Genomic DNA, 23670 nt, shown 5'->3' with positions numbered 1-23670 from the left:
AATAGTTTTAGTTTAGTGTTTTCAGGACCATCTTTTAAAAAAAAAAAATCAATTTCCTTCTTTTTTCCCCCTCCTAGAATCTGATCCTTTCTTCTGTTTATATAGTGTTATCAGTCCAAAACTATCAGATAAAACTGTAAGCAACTCGAGGGCAGAAAAAGAGAAAGAGTTAAGAAAATTGAGCCAACCTGAAAGTGGCAAATACTGCATTATCTCTAGGTGCCACCTAAGTCTGCTTCCAGATGGAAGTCCAATCCACATAAACAAACTCCAGTGTTAAAATGGCAAAATTTGCATGATTAGAAAGCATGTTTAGAGCCTGCTACAACGACCCAAACAGTTGTTGAAGATTGATTTGGACATCAAGGTGGCTACGTCCACGTTTTACACTGTCTACAAACAGACCCAAGGATCCATTCGCACTGACTTTTAGGTTGGGGGAGGGCTAAACTGTTAGAGTTCACAGTTAGAAGCAAGGCTTACATACTGTAGTTTATGAACTGCCCATGTTAAAAAGCCTGATGGTCACTGTCCTCTTTAGAGCAAACCACTGAATAGTCTTACACTTTTCCTGACGCTGTCTTAAATAAACCTGGGGCCCAGAGAAAAACCAAGTGTTTTTATTTTTGTTATGCCTCTGCTCCAACTTATCTAAAACATGTTGCATGGATTACATTCAGAAATATTTCTAAAAACATCTTTAAGCTATTCTCTGTGAAACAAGGCTTATCTTTGTATAAATTACGTGATATCCAAATCAATGCACTCAATTTGAAAGCACCCCAACCTCTCAAATCACATTGTTTTAATTCTATACAAGCCTGTGCAGTTTTTTTTCTTCCTTCTTTATTAGTTCTTTGGTTAAAATAATTCATGGTTAAACTGCTCTTTCACAATTCTATTACATATACTCAAGCTGAATGAAAAATGCAAAAGGTTTATGGGAAAAATATCCCATAACCAAAGCTATACATACTAAAGGTGCTGATCGTACAAAAGAATATACCCAGAACAAAACATCCACTAACTTCCTACCAGAGTTACTGTATATCAAATATTTGACCTGAATATCAGATAAATATATTTTAGTTTCCTGTGTTTATTTGCTTTTGTTCCAAATGTGGACATATTCGCTCAGTTTTTTTTTAAGGTGTTCTGTTTCAGTGAGGGATGCTGGGAGTGGATGAGTCCATACTGGAATCACTGATCAGCCATCAATCAGACATCTGTCAGGTTATCCATCAACTAAACAGAGGGGAAGTCAATGCTGAGTTCATTTGTCTTCACTGGACTTGTAGGTGAAGTCAACATGACATCAATTTGAAGAGGCATGAGATGAATGAAGGTGAATGGAGCCACACACACACACACACACACACCATCTTATTATCCAGACCTAACAACTGTAATACCTGCTGTAGTGGTGCCTATATTGGCAAGTAATCTGTAACAATTACTGTCATCGCATTTCGACCTTGATAAAGATATTTGTGTCACAACGCTGGTCAGTGAAGAATGTGAGACGTGTGTGTGTCTGGCTGTGCATGTGTAGTGGGTACTTTTATCCCTAGAGGGGCAAAAGTAAGTCTATTTAGACTTGAGTTGTGATGACATCTTTAAATTGCTGTTTGAGATGTGTGACTTGATTTTAGAGAAAAGGATGATGTTACATTGATACACTGGTGATACACTGGTGCATTGATCACAGTGTGATGAACTGGTGATCTATCTGTGGTGTACCCGATCTTTTCCCAAAACCAGATGGGATGTGCTCCAGATCCACTGCGACCCTGAATTGGGTAAGTGGTTGAGAAATTTGATAGACACATGAATAAAATTTGGTTAAGCTTAGCAACTGTCTGAATGTCATCAGCAGTGTTGGGCAAGTTACTTTGAAAAAGTAATTAATTATAGTTACTAGTTACTTCTTCAAAAAATTTACTGAGTTAGTAACTGAGTTACAATATTCTAAAAGTAATTAATTACTTGAAAAGTAACTATTGCGTTACTTTAAAAAAAAACGTTTAACCCTCTGGGGTCCAGGGTATAATTGGCCATTTTTAACTACTTTAGATTTTCACTCCACATTTCACCTTTGAAAACAGTTTATTTGCCTTGTTTGGTATCATCGTTTTCAGCACAGCCTCACGTGTCTGAATTTACAGTTATGTTTTCATTTTGACACACTGTATTAACACAATTGATCTAAAATCAGACAAAAAACATAAAATCAGAGTAGAAAAAGTTTTTACTGTAACAACCACAAACATGTTTAATGAATCATATTTCATAACTTTAAATGCAAATATAAATTGTCAATTTTAAAACCATATGCACAAGTTTTGCAAACAGAAATAATTATTTGCATCCATTATCCTTTTACCTTGATTTTTTAAATAACCATTGCAAACTATTTACAGAACAATCAGCTGTTCTGCATTCAATAAGATGCCAAACAAATTATTTGTGCCACTCCAAAAAAATAATTTCTGTCCACTATAAAGGAGAACATCACAGCCTGATACCTGCAGGTCTGACAGCAGCAGGTGTATCACTCCTGTTTCTACCTGGAGACAGCAGTCGCCTCATTGTTATGACACACAACACAAAACTATCCACAACACTACACACTAACTACACAAGACAACACATTAACTACACACTCCAAACATGCTAAACGTCACAAATCTCTCACATCTCAAAACTCGCTTTCTCTCTCTCTCTCTCCGTCACTCCTAAAACTTCCCCTGTTTGTTTTTTTTGTTTTGTTTTGTTTGTTTGTTCTTTGCTCATAAGCAGAGCGTGCTCGCTGCGCTGTCCTTAAACAGTAAACGTGACGAAACCATTGAGGAAAAAATGCCGCGTATATATTGTTTATCATGACTTTTTTTGGGGTTTTTTTTTTGCCTGTCCCGTTTGGCTCTTTTGCCATCAGAATCATTGTCTAAAGGCGAAGAAAGATGCCCAACGGATTTACTTTACAAAATTAACCATCCCAGCCTTGCCGTAATGGTCCATTTGATTCACCTTTTATTGTTTATTTTATTTTCACTTGCTGAATACGGGACAGACATGACTCTGGTTTTACGTGGCCTATCAACACAATTTATAAACCTTGTTGCTTTGTCTTTAAGTGGTCATGTGATTGGCTTACCACGACTACTTTATTCTTCCTCAGTCAAACAGCAGCACTCATGCGATTGTTTTGCCCCCTTAGCTCCAGGTGTTGTGCTAGACAGTGATCGTGATTACCGTCCGCGGGAGCGCGCAGCTGCTTAAAGCTGTAGCGTCCAGATTACTTACAGCTACTTCTGTGCAACTGATATAAAGTGCGGTAAGATGAACACAGCTTCAACTGTCTGTTTGTTGAAAAATAGTAATGGACCGCATTTTCTTGTTAGTAACTGTAACGGCGTTGTAACGATAGGAATAGAAATTAGTTAGATTACTCGTTACTGAAAAAAGTAACGCCGTTAGTAATGCTGTTACTTGTAACGCCGTTATTCCCATCACAGTATTGAAGATTACATGAAAAATACCAATGTTACTGATGTTTATTTTCTTTATTTTCTACCCTCCGACTCTATGAAAGAAGCTTTCAACATCAGCGGTACACAGATAAGTATCCTGAGCCTGGTCTCATGTGTTAGTTAAATAAAGTGTTTCTCCAGCCTAAAGGAGGCAGTTATTTGAGGGAGACATGACAGATTCCAGACCTGAAAACCCCTCAAAATGAGTACTTTGATGTGATGTGAATGTTGTTTAAGGAGTGGACATGCTGCAAATAGACAATAGGAGTTTAGTCCTCACCTCTTTACAGAGACTCTCTAAATCCTTTAGGTTTCTTGGCTGCCATTTGGCAACTCAAAGCTTCAGCTCCATTCACAGATTTTCTACAGGATTTGGGGTGGACATTTGCTAAGCTACTCCATGACCTTCATCTGCTTCTTCTTCAGGCATTTCTTTGTTGCCTTGGCATTATGTTTTAGGTCATTGTCAGGCTGGAAGACCCATTCATGATCCATCTTCATTCTTCTGGCTGAGGGACGGAGGCTCTGGTCCTCAGATTTTGTGGTACATTGACTCCTCAATGTAATGAGGTACCCCAGAGCAAAAAAACAAACAAAAAAAAAACACAGCATAAAGAAAAATGTTTCCACTTTGGGGGTTTTTCTTCAGGTCATTTTCAACATTTCTCTTCCTCCAAACACGGCAGTCATTGATGCCAGGGTGGAAGCTAAAAGACAGGACAGTGGTTTCATCCAACCACAGCAATTTCTCCCAAACCTTCCCTGAATCTTTTAGATTTTTACTGGCAAACTTAAGACAGGCCTGCACATGTGCCTTAATGAACAGGGGGACTTTGCACTGCAATATGTCAGTCTATAACAACATCATGTGTTACCAATGGTGTTCTTGGTAACTGTCTTCAGATCATTAACAAACTCATTTTGTGTAGTTTTGAGCTAATCCAGCACCTTTCTCATGATCATTGTCACCCCTTGAGACAAGGTTTTGCATTGAGTTCCAGCATGAAGGCTATTGATGGTCATTTTATATTGCTTCCACCTACAAATAGCATTTGTCACCTTCTGACTAAGCTTCTTGTTGATGGTCTTGTAGCCCATTGTGGAAGTCTCTAACACTGATTTCCTTTAACAGTTTGCTAAATAAATGCTTCTAAACTGATTTGCATGTATTTGAGTGATATACCCTGGGTATAATGTATTTTTTCTGGATTTTTGCTTGATTTCTCAATTATAATGAAGGTACCCTAAACATTAGAGACCATTGGTTTCTTTGTACAAATTCAGCAGGGGAGCAAGTATTCCCTTTACTGTATACAGTCATAGTAAATATAAACCATGTGTGTGTGCATGTGTGTATCTGCTGGTGCATGTTTGCAGTCTATGTTGTTGCAGGAGGTCATTCTCTAACCTTGTAGGTAGGCATGTTACACACAAAAAAGTATATCTATAAGGGTTTTTTTCTCGAGAGGAATCGGAAGAGAAAAAACTGCCATAAAGCAGAAGTTGTTCCACAATGAATTCACCTAAAGAACTGCCAGCAGTTTCTCATGGGAGCAATATAAAACCACACAGAGCCCCCTTGAAACATTCACACACTTGCAGTCTGTTGTAGCTAACCTCTGTGTTGGAGAGATGTACACAACAAAATGTTGCACTACTATTCCCAAGTAGCTTTCTGCTGAAAGGAGACACAAAGATCATTTTCTCAGCAGGAGGGAAAACAAGTGAAGTAGTCAGACTTCTTGAGTGGCTCATCCTAGGCAATGCTTTAGATCATATCCTGTTATCCACAGTCCAACAGACACCCTGTTACTTCTTTCACACACACCACCTCTCAAGGTATTTCAGCAATCGAGTGTTTTCAAGAGCAATCATACCATCTGAGACAGCAGACAAAACACACACCTCCAACTCTCTAAATGGGTTCTAGTGGAGTTAGCTAAGAGACTTCTGGGTTTTTGTTGCTGCTGTTATCCAAAAGGACAACTGCGGGATCTTTGCTGAGTTTGTTTTCTGAAATAAGGAGATAAAAAGAAAACAGTGAGGAGAATGTAAAATGGTTTTTCAGTCAACACAAACAGTCCAAGCTGAACTGCAGAAAAGAGAGAAACATCTGAGGGATGTATTACGAACGAAGTTTGACAAAGCCACGCGTTCTTTTTTTAGCTGGCTTGAGAAATCCTAAAACCAGTCAGAGAAAACAGCTATGATAATAGCAGTTACCAACTTTCTTCATTAAGCCCAGCTTTCCGCTTCAGGTTCTGTGCACGCTCATATAAAAAATGAGCGTGCACAGGAAATTAATGCAGCAGAAAATCATGAATCTGTTGATTTAGAATACAGAGTGATGAAATAAATGTTTTAAACTGTGTTAATTCATCTAATGCTGCTGTGTATTTCTAACATGATATTAGAGCTCTGAAACTTTGAATTTGACACATTAACGTTACTGTCCTGCATAATAAACGAGACATGAAAGTCACTTTAGTTCAAGCTCAAAGTGAAATTAATTTTATTGATTCCGTCTGCATTCTTAGCGGTAAATAAACTGATCGGTTTTATAATCTGGAGATGCACTTCCAACATTGTAGAAGAGACTTAGCAGCAGAAAAGAATGACCTATATCAGTATTTATACATTTTCTCCATCACGCAATTAATATGTATACTAGGACAACACAATGGAAAGTATGAACTGCCAATCATTTGAGGCTTGTTGCATGTTTGCCAAATGTTGGTCAAATGTAGATCAAATGTATTAACCCACCATTACCCTTAGGACATGCTGTAAATACAAGAATTAGGGAAAATGTGGAATTTCAACCCAATTTGAAACTCAAAGCCAGAACATAAGCTGCTCCTTAACCAGGTTATGTGTTCAGCATAAGGTACGTCTGAGAGTTAGACAGGTAAAATGAGACCCGCTTTTGTGTTTTATAGTACACCCTTCAATTCAATTTAATCCAGTTCAGTTCAATTGTATTTTATTTATACAGTGCCAAATCATAACAACAGTTGCCACAAGGCACTTTGTTTGTGGGGTCACGACCCTACAGTATTACAGCAAAAACACAGAAAACCCCGACAATCATATGAGACAAGTGGGAAGTAAAACCTAGGGTGAGGGGAGGAAGACAGGACAAAGACATGCTGTGGATGATAGCCTGATATTAATAATAACTAATAATGAACTGTAATAAAGTTCAAAAAGCAACACCTGGGAGTTGCAGTACCTATGATAATAAAGAAGAGTTGAATAAAGTTTAGGGAGGTAAATGTGTTTTTTTCTTTAACTCTATATACATGTGCATCGGAGAGCTGTCACGTTGTGTCGCATTATATTTTACAGGTTTACATAAGATATTTACACAGAAGGCACTTCTATCAAATGCCTTTCCAAAGCAAACTGGCCTTTAAAAGTCATTTTAACTTTAAATTCCATCTTGTTTTAACTCTGCTGTTTCCAGTTTATTAGTGGGTGGTGATATCTGGACCTTGAATGGACACCGCGCCCACATTTGTTTGTGCTGTCAACAGATGTTGATGCAGACTTATGATCTAAGTCTTTAACTCCTTAAGTGAAACATTTGCTAATTAATAGTTTAGCAAATATATTCATAAATGGATTATGAATGCTGTTTAAATAGAGATTTATAGATTGGCTTATTGAAGTTTCTTAAAATTTACTTTTAAAATATGGCAAAAGAAATGGCTGTGACTGCAATATCATTGATTTACTAAATCAAGTTACACACAGCTCATTTCAAATCACAACGAGGTCCTCATAGTTAAACGGTAATATCTGTCCTTGCCGTTTTCTTTCACACATGTGCCAGGGAATGCATTTCATGATTTTTAATCTACCATCTGTGTGGGTAAGTTTAGCTTGGAGACTAATATCCATCATCACTACAAACAGGAAAATAATGCCACTATTACGGGACCACGAAAATGTAAATACTGAAAGCATATTGCAAAGTAATGTGAACTAAAAAAAATGGTATCTGGAGTACTTCCTCAGCTGAAACAAAAGAGAAAAAATGTAAATATATACAAAGAGTGAATTTTCCAGGGAGCGCACAAAAAAACATTATTGCAAGCAAAACCAATGCTGGTGCTTCAGAAAAACTGATAATGCTTGTTGCAGCAGCACAAACATAACATTGGTTGGAGGACGGTGAATTAAAAAAAGACCAGGGTGGCTTAAGTATGGTTAACTATACTGGTCAGACATTTTAAAGTAACATATTTCGTTATATGAAGTGTGATCAAAGCATTCTGAGAAAAGGTTTATAGAAATCAAAAGCCAGGCCTGACTTAAAGTTGGCCGACGTCAACTTCAGCTATTTTTGATTTCTCACTAGAACTCCAGTTTTGTACGGTTGCACTTGTGCCGCTACGATTGGCAGTAGATGTGCTCCAATCTGTCAATACTTCACCTTGATTTTTATTTTTGGAATGTAGGCAAAGTTGCAGACAGCCAAATCTGATAAATGATCCAGGTGGTGAGCAAAGATTATGTTGGTATTGCCAAAAAAAACCTGGCCAAACTGGCACAAGATAGCAAACAGACATGCACCAAATGTCCGGCTGCCTCCTCTGAATGTTTTCCCTCACCTCAGGATGTAAACTCTGCATTGACAGACTCGCCCTGTGGAGAAATTCAAGGTACTCACAGGGAAGAATGTATAAAAAGTGATAAACACACTCCCATTCTCACCTGATGTGATGCGTTCAGGCTTGGTAAAGTGTAAACGTTTCTACTGCAAACTCCTTAAAATTTCTAGGATGTGGATGTAATCCAGCTCTTATCAACGATGAGATCAGTGAGTCTGAAACAAAAGTACATGTATGCTGTCTGCATTTGAGGTTCATGGAGAACCTGCACAGAGCACAGTACATGCTCTTGGAATTAGATTTCCATGGAGCGATCTAAGACGAGTAGCACCTCTAGAAACTTGGTGCTGCTGTTTACTGAATGACACTAGCCACATTTAAATCAGGTAAGCTTGTACTCAAAACTAATCAGAATTAACATACATTTTATAAAATATAGATCCTCTATCAACATTCTCAAATCATTCAGTTTACAGCATGTTTGGTAAAACTGAGCCCTTAGAATACATTTTAAATAAGTGAAAGAAGTTTTGAGTCAACTATATAATACCTCCCACAGAGCCAAACATCAGACAGAAACACCACCAACTCCTGCTGTGCCAGATTCATAAGCTCCCAAACCCCCACTGAGCTAGGGGTTTGTTTCACCCTTCACCAAGGCACCAACACACACGTAAATGCACACGATTTGCATTCATTTACTTTCACAAACCTTCCACTGACATCATCTCACAACCTGAACCCAAGAAATACCATTAACAACTATCCAGTTCAGAAATGGCTTTTTAACTTGATGATTTGAAGACTTTCCTAAATGTCTTTGTTTAAAAAGGAGGCCTAAACCTGGCAACATATAGAGTAGTGAAGTTTTCCCCTTTTTTGAAGGCAGATAGTGTATGGGAATACTTTTTTTGCATGTAGATTAAAAAACAGAACAAAACAAAACAAGGTCTGCGAAAAGGAGCCTATTTGTTTACCTAAATCTTCCACATTATGTTCTGTTCTGTACAAGTCTGCTCAAAACTTCACGCAGTAATGTAACCCACTTTGCATTTGGCAGCGCCTCAAACATAACAGAAGTTCTGCTCCAGCTTAAAAGAAAGTAAATAACTGGAAAGTACAGAACATCTTTGGATATAATGGACATCACGTCCATTATATCCAAAGATGTTCTGCAGCGGCTCACATTAATGAGATTTGTTCTTAGAGGTATTCGCTTTAGTCCATTAAAGGAGAAACACTGTCAAAACTAGACAACTGGAAAATACTCAAGTTAAGACAAAATGTTTTTGTCGCGTAGCAACAGCAGCTCACAAACAACTGGCCCTCGCTGCGTTTGTGTAGGCTAAAAACGGATTCACCTTGTGGAGCCAGAGAGTGAGACGTTTGTGACGAGTTGGCCACTTGGGTGGTGGTTGTGCTAACAAGAAGGCCTGACCTCACCATCCACTCCACCACCTCCCAATATAGAATAAATGTGAGTGGTAGACTGGAACAGCATGGAGTCCTCCCAAAGAGCAAGCAGAAAGCAGAAAAGCTGAGACAGGTACAGAGTGAGTAAGGGCGCAGAGAAACAGCAAGGTAATGACTGTAATTCAACTTCACCTCCTGGGTAAGTGAGTGAGAATGAAAGTTTAAAGCTTGAATCAATGAGAGCAGGCAAGAGGGGGAGACCACAGGAGAACGAGGAGACTGAAGCAATTCAAGGGTCAATGAAAGAAAGAAACGGGTGGTGGGGGGGGGGGGGGGGGGGACGAGAACGGAGTGGCTTTAAACGCAGAGATATGACAAGAGCGAAAAGGAAGGATTGAAGCTGCAGATCCAGGGAGCTACCAGGCAGAGTGATGGATGCAAGTGACTTTTTTTCCTCAAGGGTTTAGCTGTCTGTTTCGCATGTAATTCACCACCTCCAACAATGCGCACACACACAAGCTCTCATTCACCACTGTGATGATCACAGGCACACACACGAGCTCAGCACGCAAACATTAATCACTGCTGCAGTCTAGAAGGGGATCCAGTGGTGTATTTCCCTCAGGGTAGCAGTTCTTCTACTGTTTCAGCTCAGCACCCTCACTGGGTAAATGTAGTTTCTCACCCTGAGACACAAAAGCCAACTGTCTGAGGGTTTGTTTGGATGGCTGTGTGTCTTTATATCACCGTGCTCTGCAAAAGTACTGTGAATTGGAAATGTTCCCACTACAGTGAGAAATACATCACACGATATTATGATCTGCTGAGATAATACAGGTTTATACTATATTTTTATTGCATTGTTTTAGAAAGACCTTGAAATGTATCATTTTAGCATATGTATTATCATTTAACATAGCTTAACAGCTTTAAAGCTGTAGCTGATCTGTTAACCAAATAGATGATTGAGGTATAAATTTAGAGAAATTAAATATTTGCTTCAAAGGAACCAGACTTTCTTGTATCTTTTTTAACAGTTTTCAAGCCAAGACAGGTGTTTATGCCACTTAACACCAACTTATGAATCACTCAAACATAAAAAATGCACTGAACTCGAGGGATGAACCAGTGTTGGATCTATACAAAACAACAACTTACCAAAGAACCAATTTCAAATCTTTGGGCACTTTGTTACTACAAGCCTGCCACAAACAGTTTTTAGTTGAATTCATGACAAATCCCAAAGATAAAACAGAGCAAAGGGCAATTAGCTAAAAATTCGGTTGTGCCATTTTTGTGCACTGCGTCTTGATTGGCAGTGGCTTCATTTTTCAGCACAACAACGATCCCAAACACAATGTCAGTGCAGTAGAAGCATACCAGGATAGAAAACACAGAATGGAACACTAGGATTGGTCTCCCTAGAGCCCAGATATCAACATTATTGAAGCACTGTGGTATTATCCTGACACAGAACAGAAGAAATGGCAGCCAAAATCCAAAGCAGAGTTCAGGCTGTGCTGAAGATCAAAGGTGGTCACACCAAATATTGCCTTTCAAGCTCATTAGACTTGTACAAACTCTGGTTTTGCCTTACATATTGCATTTCTTGTGTCTTGAACCAAAAAACAGCACAAACAACTACAGAATCAGAAACTGAATTTCACTTTCAGCACTTGTGGTCCTGTGACAGTACAGACTAGGAAGGAGAGTAGAATTTCCTACAAAGGTGAGATTTGCAGATTCTTATTTTAACACTGAAGACAATAAGAAGGCCCTGCTATGAAGGGTGTCTGTGAAAAATATGTAATATGCATGATTTCTGGGCTGATACGGAGGAGCAGTACACTCCTACATGCCTAATGTTCCTACAGAACATTAAAACCTGCCCTTCATTCCCTGCTTCATTCACAGGTAACAACCTCTGACACACAATGCTACAGAACACATTAGACAGCTCAGTCATTTTCAAATACTTACTGCGCCTAAACTTGAAAGTTTGCAGCTGATCTCAGTACAGGAAAAGTTAACTCAAGATGTTCAGATGAGGCTAAAATGGGGTGACACACAGCGCAGGAATCTGTATAACCTGATGAGTAAAATGTTGTAGCATAATATTTAGTCATTAATTTTTAAATCAACAGTGCTTTGTGCTGTTGCATTTTGAGATTATTTCATATTCAATATTGAAGTTAACACAACAGGCCTATGTAGAAGAGGGATTTAGTAGATTTTTTTATTGTATTACCTTTATCTGGAAAGGAAAACATAATTATTATTATTATTAAACTTAGTTGAATTTTACAATTATTCTACCAAACTTACACCGACAACAGTGATCAATATTTTGCATTGCATTGCAATTGCATGACCCCACCCCTCACAGCCCAATGAACTTACTACTACATAACAATATGTTGCATATTCATCATTATTGATTTGTGCGTTGAAGAAGTCTGCCACAGTTATCCAACATCTGAATGATGTCTGAAAAATATTTTGTGTGCAAATCCAAAACCTGCAGATCAGCAAGCCTGACCCTTTAGAGCTTTTAAATGTTGCTACAGATTACAATTGATTTTCTTGTAGGAAAAACAAGATGTGTTTGTGGTTGGCATCTTAGATAAAAAGTCTGACATACACTTACACATGAAGCCAGTAATTACAATATACTGTAGAGAAACATATAGTGAACTTCGTGAAACTGGCCCTAAAATTGCACACTTTCTTCTTTTTATTTTTAATATTAGTAGTAGTAGCAGTAGTAGTAGTATTGTAAAACCACTCCAACACAGTCATCTTAGGTGGCTATACTCCTATACCTCCATGTATGAAGCATACAAACACAAAAACCGAGTGTATATATTTTCCCATTTGAAATTGTATTCATAAGGATGACTGTGGGTACTTAGTTTATCCTTGTTAATAATAATGTATACTTTATTTATCCGCATGGGGAAATTCCTCTCTGCATTTAACCCATTCACTCAGTGAAGCAGTGGGCAGCCATTGGGTGCCCGGGGAGCAGCGTGTAGGGACGGTACCTTGCTCAGGGGTGCCTCAGGGTAGCCATTCAGGGGAATCGAATCCCCGACCTTCCGATCATGAGGCCATCACTATACCTACTGAGCTATCCCTGCAATTATACGTGCATGTAACACAAAAAAAATAAATAAATAAACAATCAATTTTGCTTTCTTTTGTCTTCATATACACATCCAAGTTAAGGTACACGATGTAAAATTAATATACAGAATGTAAAAAGCTGTTTTTTAAAAAATTTTATGTTATGTATTTATCCATCGTCAGTGCCCCTCATTCTATTCAGGATTTTATGGGGGCTCGAGCATATAAGGGCAAAAGGCTGGGGACAGGTAACAAGCCTAACAGAGGTTAACAAAGAGGGAGACAATCATTCATGCTCCCATTAACACATATTGTCAATTTCACCAACCTCGCAAACATGTGTTTGGATAGTGGAATGACACCTGGGCAGCCAGAGAGACTGACACAGGGCAAAGAAGGTTCCTGACCAGTCAAGGATTTTAACCAGGAACCCTCTTGCCTTCGTATTCACTGAAGTTTTAATGTTAGATGTACAAATCACCACAGCTGACTTTCTATTTCTTGTGTGTTTCTTTCTGTGCCCAATAACTTGTGAATAAATGATGATTTGAAATAAATATTTAGCTAAGTTTCTATACCTATCAACTGGTAAAGATGGGAATGGAAATTAAGTTTGTGTGCGAGCTTAGAATACATACGCACATCTTGGCCACTGTGTGCACACTCTTTCAGTTATTACTATCCACAAAGTTTTATCCATCTGACCTTTGGAGTGGTTTGGGGAGACTTTTGAGCGTGATTGTCTCTGATTCTGTGAGCCTCAGTATCCACACAAAAAAACACACTTGTCTGTTCTTTGACAAGTAAATGGAACCCGCTCACTCTGTCTCAGCCACAAATAGACCATAAATTCTGTCACTTTCACATCTTCTCTGAACCCCGGTCCTAATAGTCTATCAGGATCTTCATCCTCTGTCTGTGTCACTGCTCGGTTTTTCTCCACACCTTTTCTCGACCGTCCTCTGCTCCCACTCTCTTGTACCAGATGGTGTCTCACCTTTGCAAGTTAGAGACTATTAAACTTCACTTCGCTCTTGTTCTTCTGTGTTTTTCACCTCTGTTACCCTTCTTCCTCAGTTTTTCACCTTGTCTTGTATTCTCTCCTTACCCATTAAACATCAACCCATACAACGGCAGCAGGTACGAACTGTCATGTACCATATGCTAGATTTTCAAACAGTTATGTGACTCCAGAAAATTGATCATTTCTCAAGTGTATTTCAAAAAGTAGCCAATTCTGATGTAGACCTTCACTATTCTGTAAATGTCAGAACTGTGAACGTTGAAGAAGTTCTGACAATCAGACCACTGCATTTGGTAACAAGTGCAGTGATATTGAAATAGTGCACAAAGAGTAAAATAATACTATTTTACCTCACAGCTAGATGCTGCTCCTGGTCAACCGTCTCTCTGAAATTATTTCTCTGCCTCCTCAAATGTGGCCCCAGCTCTGCCAACGAGAGCTCAAGCTGCCCCACTGAGATCCTGAAATATTTACAAATGTGGTTGTGATGCAGCTTCAACTCCTGGATCAAACCATGACATTCTCCCAGCTGCTGCCTTCTCATGAAATGAATGAAATTCCCAAGAGAATCTCATTTCCTTCCTTTTCTTGTTTTGAAACACCGGGACAGTCTCAGCATTGCTTGATATCAACATTTTTTTTTCACAGTGCGTTCGTTGAGGACAACCTTTCAGCAAAAACGCAACTTGCTTGGTGTGTATATACATTCTGCGACATGTTCAGATCTGAAAAATTCTCAATTTTGTGTCCTTTTTTTCGCAAGCCAGTCTGATTTTCTACTAAAAGCGACATCTTTTTTATTTATTTATTTACACCATGCACATAAAACATTTAAGTGGCTTGTCAGTGAAAGCATGTTATGATTGAATATTAAATCTGTGAAGGTTCTCAGTCATCCAGGTCATCGTAGTCAAAGGAGCTTGCAAAGAAAAGCGTCTGGACTTCTTTAAGTTACTTGAAGATGTTTCACCTCTCATCCGAGAAGCTTCTTCATTTCTAAGGTCAAATGGTGGAGAGTCCCAGATATAAACCTAGTGGGAGTAAACCCCCACAGAGGGACAAAAGGACCCCCTGATGATCCTCTAATCGCCTGAGCCAAGGTGTAAAACTGGGTGTGGGTCTGGGAAGGGATCTCAAAACTGGATTATAGATGGCATCTATTATCCAGTTTTGAGATCCCTTCCCAGACGCCTTAACGCCCACTCACATCCTGGGCCATCTGATCTCAGGAATTCGCATGATAAGGTGGGGCCAGGTTTCACAATGAACTCACCCGAAACTCTGGCTGATTGGGACCCACACCCAGTTTCACACCTAGGCTCAGGCGATTAGAAGATCATCAGGGGGTCCTTTTGTCCCTCTGTGGGGGGATACTCCCACTAGGTTTAAATCTGGGACTCTCCACCATTTGACCTTAGAACTGAAGAAGCTTTTCAGATGAGAGGTGAAACGTCTTCAAGTAACTTAAAGAAGTCCAGACGCTTTTCTTTGCAAGCTCCTTTGACATTGAATATTAAACCTAATATGAAACATATAAGATATGAAAAATCACATATAAATACTGACTTAAAGACTCAGTATTTATATGTTCATTCACTGTTTCACTAATTTGACATCGAAGTCCTTTGACTTGTCTAACCCCAACTAATCCTGCTTTCGTTTTTATTGTAGGTAAGAGTAACTTTCCCACAGTGACTGCTGTACAGACTGAGTGCTTCGTTTGTGTCCATGAACAGCATGTAAAATGTTCAGTATGCTGAAATGATGTCATGGAGGCATTCCATTTCAATTCAAATGCATTTGTAGATTAGTTGTCATCATAACTTAAAAGATGCATCACCATTTGTTTCCCACAACTTTGATCCAATACGTGCATTTGTCCACAGATTAAATTTCTTGGCAGAAAATCTCCTGGATGTGATCTTTTTTGTAGTGATTGACTTCAGATTGATGTATGGCTTCTCCTATTGATAAATGTTGGTTTCTTTTAAACATGGGAGTGGTTGCTTTTTAACGGTTGTAACATCCTAAACTTAGAAGAACAACAAACAAAAAACCAAACCTTTTACAGAACAGTGAACAAAATGTTTCCACTCAATTACGCTGTGCGCACCACTGAAAAAGAGAAGAGGCTTGCAGACCAGTTAAACAGCGCAAAACCTTTGTTTTAAAGTGATTTCTCATAATTATCATCATCTTTCTTTCATTATCCCCCCGAAGAAGAAAACAAATCCTCAATTTTGCACATCTTTATCAGCTTTCAATCCTCATTACACCGCCCTCCCCTCCACACAGAACTGGGATTGGGTGCTGGGCCAACACAGAGCTTTCAGTGAAATTTGTTACATATTTTACTGCACACAGCCTCGGGCCATAAATCATCTTCTGGCAGTCTAGATGTATGAGTGTACTCACATACTATGATGCTGCTTGTGTTTATTCATTGTTGCACACAACCAACTCACAAAGGTCAGGCTTCTCAAAAGCTGTGTGCTTTTAGCGTTGCCATCAGCACACAGCTGGAGTAGTTCCAGTCATCGCATCCGGGAAAGGCTCAAAAAGAGTGTCACTCACTGAGGTTTAGAATAGGAACTGTATTCATATTAGAAAAATTAGTTGACACTTTCAATTACAGCCGCTGCATTTCATAATTACAGCCTAATTAGAGAGTGAGAGGATAGAGTCTGTGGCAACATTTGCGTGGTAGACATTTAACTGACACCGAGAGATGGTGAGGATCTATAGGGACGGGCTCTAAATAGCGAATTCAGCACAATCAGCTGTCAGTTTTTAGATGATTCCAGAATTAATTATGTTATTATGGCCCGCCAGTCATGACAAGCTTAGGTCAGGTTCTGTGGGATTTGTATTTTCAGCAGATGGCAAAAAATAGCTTTCACATTTGCAAAGTAAATCGACCTGCATTCTCAGGAATCTGTCTGAACTTTGGCACCGCAGGGCTCTCCAGTCTCCATCCAGTTGGTGTGTTTGGGGCATAAAAAACACACTGGTGAATGGGTTAATGACAGTAAGATGTTTGCATTCACGAGAGGTTGCAATAAGTTGCAAATGAAACTGTCTTTTCATTGGTAAACCTCGCTAAAGCATTTAGGTGTTCGGTCCTATCCACTGCCTGCCCCTTCATGCATATGGTCACAGTAAGCTTCACTTCTTGATCGCCACCATTAACCCTTTAAGACCTACCATAGAACCAAGTCCGCCAGAGCTTATATTATATTTTTACATGTTGTAGTGCCATTTTTGGGAGCATTTCTAGTTGCTATACATCAATACAACCATTATAGCCTAAATTTTAATAATATACATGCATTAAGTGCATAGTAATTACATAAGTTGCAAAAAAGTGCAATAAACTACAAAAAAATTGAAAATCGTTTTTGTTTTTTAACATATATTTCTAGTTAGAGAAATTTAAGAGGCTTATCCCTCAAAACTGTAAATACAAAAAAGTTGCACAAAATAGTTTCCTACCACAGGAAATTTATTTTGAGTGTCTTCATAGTTTTATTTTTGAAATACACCAATTTCTATACACTGCAGGAAAAACTAAAATAAATATTATAGTGCAAATTTGCAAAAAAGCAGCATATGCATCAAAATAAACTATTTCCAGCAGTGCAATATGAGTCCTAAGCATCCCAGAAACGACACAGAAAGTCATAAAGTCAAACATAACTTTTGAAAACACCAGAATAAGCTCATAAGGTCTTGATAGTAAAAAACTACATTTCCGCAAAATGATGTCACTTCCGGTGTCGGGCAGGTCACGGCGGACATGCGATAGTTCGTGCTGATGGACGTAGGAAGTGTTATGAACAGCTGATTGGATCGGCAAAGCTTGTTTCTGGAATATTATGTTTTTGTTGCTGCAAGTGCTTTTTATGCAGTTTTTGCAAAACTATATGTGGAAGGAAACTGTGACCTAGGACAAGCTGATGGCATAAGATGTAAGTACAACTCCTCTGGTTTCATATGCAAAAATAATTATTGCGCTAGCTCACGTGGTTGCAGAGCTACCGGGATTTAAAAATAGTTACGCAAAACGGAGCGTGTCCGCTCTGACCGGTTTTAAAGGGTTAAGAGAGGCTGGAACCTGGCAGGAGTTTTTAGATAAGGCCCCTTTTATTTTCTGTTGGAAATGTCCCAAAGAGTCAAGCAGAGGAATTCTTTGTTGGTACATTAATATTATATGCTATGCTATTGGTGGCCTCAAAATCACTGGGATCTTCCTATATTATGATTACTTATATCTGCAGCCCCCTGAACACCAGAAAGGTGAGCTGTAGGCAAATAGCTGAATGAATTAATGAATAAAATATTTGTTTGAAGTAGAAAACTGCTCCTGGTGCAAGGACAGCCCCAGGATTGAGTTGGCAATAACAAAAGATGTCCTTGATACCAACAGCAAGCAAATGATTCTACAACTTACATCCGAGTATTCTTAGTGCACTAAGGAAAACTGGCCTGCTCAAAATTAACATAACAACAGAACAATAGTCTAGAGAACGAAGTCCAAGACTCACCCTAATCAGTGCTAAGACAAAGAGAAAAGGAAAGAAGTAGTTCTTTGGCTTTGCATCCGAGAAATTTTCTCTCAGTATTTTCAAGTGCACTCTTTTCGCAGAGTTTTACACCAAGTGCCACATTTCACAAGATGTACTTCAGCAATAATGCAGTAATTTTCTATCATCCATCTCTCACCACACTCTGACAACTGACTTCTTTAGGCGAGGACCCTGGAGAAGTCATTACGACCACAGCTGTCTGCTTCCTGAGCAGCCTCTCTCCAAATGTGTATTATTAACATTCATCGAGCGTCACTAATGAAATTTTGAGGACTAGCGTCCTTAACCTTGTGAATAACGAACTGACAAAAACTATTTGTTTTGGTATTGAATCACATTATTAAATTATGCTCTGTTCAGACTCATTTTTGTCTGTTCCCTCACACATTACCAAAGCTCTCTTGACATGAGGTCAGACCACTACTGGCCAGCTAATAGCCCTCTGCATTTCTGATTTATGTTGGCAGTATTGTCAGAGCACGTTAAATCCTGACCTGTGCGTGCATGTGTGCATACATGTGAAATTAACTGTGGGGAAAACTTTATGTCTGTGTATATATATCACCGGCTCATCTCCATTCTTTCCTGCTGTGACGTTGACATAAAACATGACGTAAGGAGGAAGCGCCCGAGCTGAGAACTCAGACTGCCTGAGACAGCTCGACAGTCAGCTTGAAAACTACCACACTCTACTAGGTTGTCGACTTAAAAAAAAAAGTGTCAAAACCATGGCAGATTTCTCAGCAAGTACCTAAATTGTTGCACTTTAAAGAATACACAAAGCTTGCAGGGCAGCACAAACAGATCATGTGGAAGGTTTTGCTATAAATATTTTCCCCCTCTCACAGTTTGGCATCTCTGTAGCCCAGTGGAAACATGGCAAATGGCAAACTGCTGGGAGTGAGTGCACTTTACATATTTTAACTTATTTTGTCATAGTTTGCATGGAAGGAGGATGCAGACTCATGAGGCAGTGAAAATTGAAAAATAAAAGCTTAATTTGAACAAAGATGAATTCAAACAAAGGAGGAAATTACAAACCTGACTTTTTGAAATAAGGTTGAAAAGTAGAAGTGTTACCTATTAACTCACATTAAACAGAGTCTATTTAATAGACTGATCAGGTAGGTGAAGTTAAAAATACTGACTTTCTCTTCATCATGACAACTGTTAGTGGTGGGAAAAAAAGGTCAAGTGTAAGGATTTCAGCCAGTTTTAAAGGACCAAACTGTGATGGCTTGACTGGGTCAGAGCATCTCCAACACTGCAGCTCTTGTCGGGGTGTTTCTGGTCTGCAGTGGTCAGTATATGTCAAAACTCCAAGGAAGGAACAATAATGAACCAGCAACTTATGCTCACTTATGCCCATGGGAAGCAAAGGCTGGGCTGTGTGGGCTGATCCAACAGATGAGCTACTATAGCTCAAACTGCAGAAAAATGCAACACTGCCTCTGATAGAAAGGTTTCAGAATACACAGTGCATTGCTGTTTGTTGAATATTAGGCTGTAAACCAGTCAGGGTGGCCATGCTGATGCCGGCCCACTGGCGACAGGGCCAGCAATGGGCACATGAACATCGGAACTGGATCACAGAGAAATAGAAGGCAGTGGTCTGATGAATTACATTTTCCTTTACACGACTGGGTATGTGTGCATTGCTCGGGGAGCACCTGGCACCAGGATTCAATATGGAAAAAGGGCAAGCTAGCAGAGGTGGTGTGATGCTTCGGGCAATGTTCTGCTGGGAAACCTTGGATCATGCTATCTTTGTGGATGTTACTTTGACACGTACCACCTACCTAAGGATTGTTACAGTGGAGCTATATAATGTGAAGCCTGTTACAGTATTTATTACTGTACTACAGTCAATGTGACATTCACAGAATAAATTATGAACTTGACCAAGCTCTAAATTGTCTGTATAGTGATTTACACGCACAATTTACATGTAAAAGATCCCTTTTACAATAGGGATATATGTGTTTCTATCGTTTTACTCAGAAAACAGTTTGCTTTGATGACTGACTTTTTCTGCTTTCCTGCAGAAGTACATCTAAATGTTCATCTAAAAGTCTGTGGACAGAGAAGGAGGCAACTCTGTTACATTTACTGATATCACCAGCAGGCTTTGAAGTAAATAAACGTGCAAATATAACTCATGTGAAATTTAATGCTTTTTAAAGCATCGTGGACCACAAGTTCTAGCTTTTAATGATACAGTGAACAAAGGTCTGTCTGGTTAGGGTTGATCTTTTCAGTTAGGGGTGTGACTGCTCCTCTGTATCAGCCCATCGCAGCAGTTGCACTTTCACTTGCAACACCAACAAACTATGTGTGTATTTCTTCACAAACGTCATACATACCTGCAGGATGTCACAGACAGCAGTTCTGGCACATAGGTGCAATATAACAACTTAAAAGAAAGAAGCTGCAAAGCTCACCTCTTCCAAAAATTTCGATGGTGATCAGGCAAGTTATTAACATGTTGCTGGAGTAGTTTTAGGAATTTTTTTCACGCTGATTCTCCTTTACTTAATAAAGAGTATTTTTAACACTGAAACAGTGATACTTTCTGATTTAATAGAGTGGAATCAGATACAATTATGACACCATAGAGGATAAAAACTATTTAGCAGAGGCTGGGATACATTACCAGAGGGTTGGGGGATCCCCCATCAGCAAATTGCACCCAGCATGTGTACCTTTTACAGCCTCTGGAGATATAAATGATCTAAGTAAAATAAAAAACAAAAAAACAAAAAAATAAAGGTACACAGTTACCTTCAGGTCTGATAGTCAGCTGTAAGGAGTACATCAGATTGTATGTGTGCAGTAATATTTTGGAGAGCGCAGTCGCAAAGAAACCTAAAAGAAATGTTTCCTTATTAGCTTTATTTAAATGAAAATTTGAATAAAGATTAATTTTAGGTAATCAACATCTTGGATTTGAAGTAATTCAAAATGTAGAACCTAAATTTTAAATTATGTTTACCAGTTTTGGCTGGTGACTTGATTTGGGGTCGATGTCTCACCTTTTAATTGGATCTCAAATCCTCTAATCTTACCACTACTCTCATTTGTTGGACAACAAAACTTAAACATCACTGATGAATAATTAACATCCAATGCTTGCTTCTTAGGGGTGAAATGCACAGTATCAAAATATAATTTTTCTCAAACACAAACCATGGTCCTTAATTAGTTCCACGGGCTTCTTGTCAAAGTCCTTTAAATGACTACTTCAGTCTGTTCTAATTTGGATTTAGTCAATGGACCCAGACAAATAACTTCTGTAAGCATTTTAGTGTATTACACTGAGATTGACTGGAGCTTTAGAAACCCCCAGTTAAGTTTGTTTTCTGTTTTCAGGGTAAAGTACAACTCGACTGTTCTCTTAAGCGTTGCTTTTACACGACAGGCTTTTACATACTTTAACAGATATGACAAAGTATATAGCAGAAAATAGGATTTTGATGGCGCCTTCATCAGTAATTTAGATCTGTGACTGTGATCTGTGACACATATGTGTTTCTAGAGCTTATACTTTGTTAATCAGATATTCTCTCCCTATTATAAAAATGAACGTTTTCTAGTGCAAAAGATACTCTAGTCTTGTTTCAAAAGGCTCAAAATGCAATTTTATCATGCTCAAAAGAGGAATAAAAACGAGAAATAGGATTTTTTGGGAAGCAGCTTCATTTTTCATAGCCCCGCTTATTGATTTTTCTTCCTACAAAAACTTCACTTTCTCCTTCCCTTGCGTGAATGTGTGTATGTGGGCTCCTTACTGAATAACCACTCACTTCTCCTTCGCACTCTCTTTATCACATCCACCACTCTATTCATTTTGTTGTCCATCAAACAGTCTGATACAAGCCACCCACCTTTCCGCTGCAAAGAGTACTTATCCTATGTGAGCATAATAGGCAACTGTGTCAGACAAGTAATGACATACTATATATACGTGTACACACTGTCCTCAGCTCTATAATCTTTTAAATCTTGATTCCATGGGAAAGGAACTCGTGTGCGTATATATATATATATATATATATATATATATATATATATATATACACACATACATATATATATACACTCAACAAAAAAATAAACGCAACACCTTTGTTACTGCTCCCATTCCCCATGGGATGGACGTAGAGACCTAAAATTCATTCCAGATACACAATATAACCATCCCTCCCAAACAGTGGTCACAAATCAGTCCAAATGTGTGGTAGTGGGCACATCTGCTATATTGAGATAATCCATCCCACCTCACAGGTGTGCCACATCAGGATGCTGATCTGACATCATGAGTAGTGCACAGGTGTACCTCAGACTGCCCACAACAAAAGGCCACCCTGGAATGTGCAGTTTTTTGCTCTATTGGGGGTCTGGGGACCCAGAACCGGTCAGTATCTGGTGTGACCACCATTTGCCTCATGCAGTGCAACACATCGTCGCATGGAGTCTATCAGATTGTCAATTGTGGCCTGTGGAATGTTGGTCCACTCCACTTCAATGGCTGTGCGAGGTTGTTGGATATTCGTGGGAACTGGTACGCGCTGTCGTATACGCCGGTCAAGCACATCCCGAACATGCTCAATGGGTGACATGTCCGGTGAGTATGCTGGCCATGCAAGAACTGGGACATTCTCAGCTGCCATCTGCCCTGAACAATGTGAACCATGATTCATCCGTGAAGCGCACACCTCTCCAACGTGCCAGACGCCATCGAATGTGAGCATTTGCCCACACAAGTCTGTTACGGCGACGAGCTGGAGTCAGGTCAAGACCCCGATGAGGACGACGGGCATGCAGTTGAGCGTCCCTGAGACGGTTTCTGACAGTTTGTGCAGAAATTGTTTGGTTGTGCAAACCAATTGTTCCAGCAGCTGTCTGGGTGGCTGGTCTCAGACGATCTTGGAGGTGAACCTGCTGGATGTGGAGGTCCTGGGCTGGTGTGGTTACACGAGGTCTGCGGTTGTGAGGCCGGTTGGATGTGCTGCCATATTCTCTGAAACGCCTGTGGAGACGGCTTATGGTTGAGAAATGAACATTCAATGCACGGGCGACAGATCTGGTTGACATTCCTGCTGTCAGCATGCCAGTTGCACGCTCCCTCATTGCTTGTGGCATCTGTGGCATTTTGCTGTGAGACAAAACTGCACATTCCAGGGTGGCCTTTTGTTGTGGGCAGTCTGAGGTACACCTGTGCACTACTCATGATGTCAGATCAGCATCCTGATGTGGCACACCTGTGAGGTGGGATGGATTATCTCAATATGGCAGATGTGCCCACTACCACACATTTGGACTGATTTGTGACCACTGTTTGGGAGGGATGGTTATATTGTGTATCTGGAATGAAT

General features: G+C 39.4%; 1 protein-coding gene across 1 annotated transcript in view; it reads right to left on the bottom strand.

Moving 5' to 3' along the window:
* LOC147327204 (protein phosphatase 1 regulatory subunit 29-like) overlaps positions 1-23670 on the bottom strand; it is a 304564-nt gene that overhangs the window by 65074 nt on the left and 215820 nt on the right. The window lies entirely within an intron of this gene.

Source organism: Aulonocara sp. 'chitande type north' Nkhata Bay, linkage group LG6, assembly GCF_057382095.1.
Source record: "Aulonocara sp. 'chitande type north' Nkhata Bay isolate Kocher_YH1m ecotype deep benthic linkage group LG6, A_spYH_male_GT1.1, whole genome shotgun sequence".
Taxonomy (NCBI): domain Eukaryota; kingdom Metazoa; phylum Chordata; class Actinopteri; order Cichliformes; family Cichlidae; genus Aulonocara; species Aulonocara sp. 'chitande type north' Nkhata Bay.
The sequence above is the reverse complement of the archived record's forward strand: the minus strand, read 5'-3'. Positions and strand labels throughout refer to the sequence as shown.